Consider the following 1,559-nt stretch of genomic DNA (forward strand, 5'->3'; position numbering starts at 1 on the left):
AAAGAGATGATTTTCTTTTAACTTTGATAATACTGCACGAACATGTTGGGTATGTTCTTCCGGGTTCTTAGAGTAAATGAGGATGTCGTCTATGTATACTATGACACAAACGTCCAAGAATTTGTGTAGGACCTCATTTATAAAGAATTGAAAAGCCGCAGGGGCATTATACAACCCAAAGGGCATTACTGTGTACTCAAATAGACCAAACTTTGTTTTAAAAGCTGTCTTCCACTCATCCCCCTCTTTTATTCGGACCAGGTGGTAAGCTACCCGCAGATCAAGTTTAGTGTATACAGTAGAATGTCTTAATTGATCCAACAACACAGGTATTAGCGGAAGAGGATATTTATTTTTTATTGTAGCCTTATTTAATCTTCTATAGTCGATACACGCGCGCAAAGATTTATCCGGCTTCGGGATAAAAAAAAGTGGAGATGACACTGGAGATGTGGAATGTCGGATGAACCCAGACAGCAGTAGGTCGTCTAGATAGGTTCTTAAATATTTGGTCTCTTCGTCAGTCAAAGCATATACTCTGTTATTAGGTAACGGGGCCCCTGGGATAAGATCTATACGGCAGTCATATGACCGATGTGGGGGCAATACACTAGCCTTCACTGGGTCAAAAACGTCTTTAAAGTCAGAATATTCAAGAGGGAGACTTGGTTCATCTTGTGAAACACTAGCACAGTGTATTACCGTGCTTTGTTCTGTACCTGCTTCTTGATAGCAATTGGTTCTACAGAATGAGGAATCCAAAGTAACTGTTCGGTTCACCCAGTCAATTCTTGGGTTATGAGTTGTTAACCAGGGTACCCCGAGAATCAAGCCAAAATTAGGGGTATCTATTAGATCAAAGTTAATCATTTCTGTATGTCCGTTTTGACAGACCATGACAAGTGGACTTGTTTGTTTTGTGATTAATCCTGAGGTCAATTCTGACCCATCCACTGCACATACTGCTTCGGGACAAGGCTTTAAATAAATAGGAAGACCTAACGTTTTAGCTAACTTATTGTCCACAAAATTTCCTGTTGCTCCTGAGTCCAGTAGGACAGGGAGAGAATGTCTAACTTGGGTAGTTACAATTAAAAAGATCTGAATTATGAAATGTCTAGGTATGTGTGGTACCATGAAGGCTGCAGGATTAGAGGTTTGAGTAGGATGCTTACTTGACCAAGTAACCTCCCCCCTTGTCGAGCTTAATCGTTTCCCGACTCAGTTGAGGAGATAGAGGAAGCAGTACCCCTTCGTGAAGTTTTAGGTTTTACTGGACATTCTCTGGCAAAATGTCCTGCCTTGCCACAATATAAACATAATTGAAGTTTTCTCCTTCTTTCTTTTTCCTCTGACGTGAGTGGTCCTCTGAGTGTTCCTATTTGCATAGGCTCAGGTTCAGGGAGTTTATTATCTGTGTCTTTCTTCTCATGTCTAATAAAAGTTAACCGTGATTCCAGTTTAGATTTATCTCCCTTTCTTTCTCCTAGTCTGTGTTCCAATTTCACGACTAACTCTACAAAGTTAGAATAGTCTTCTGACAAATCAACGATATGAGC

This window comes from Triturus cristatus, chromosome 8, assembly GCF_964204655.1.
Source record: "Triturus cristatus chromosome 8, aTriCri1.1, whole genome shotgun sequence".
NCBI classification, from domain to species: domain Eukaryota; kingdom Metazoa; phylum Chordata; class Amphibia; order Caudata; family Salamandridae; genus Triturus; species Triturus cristatus.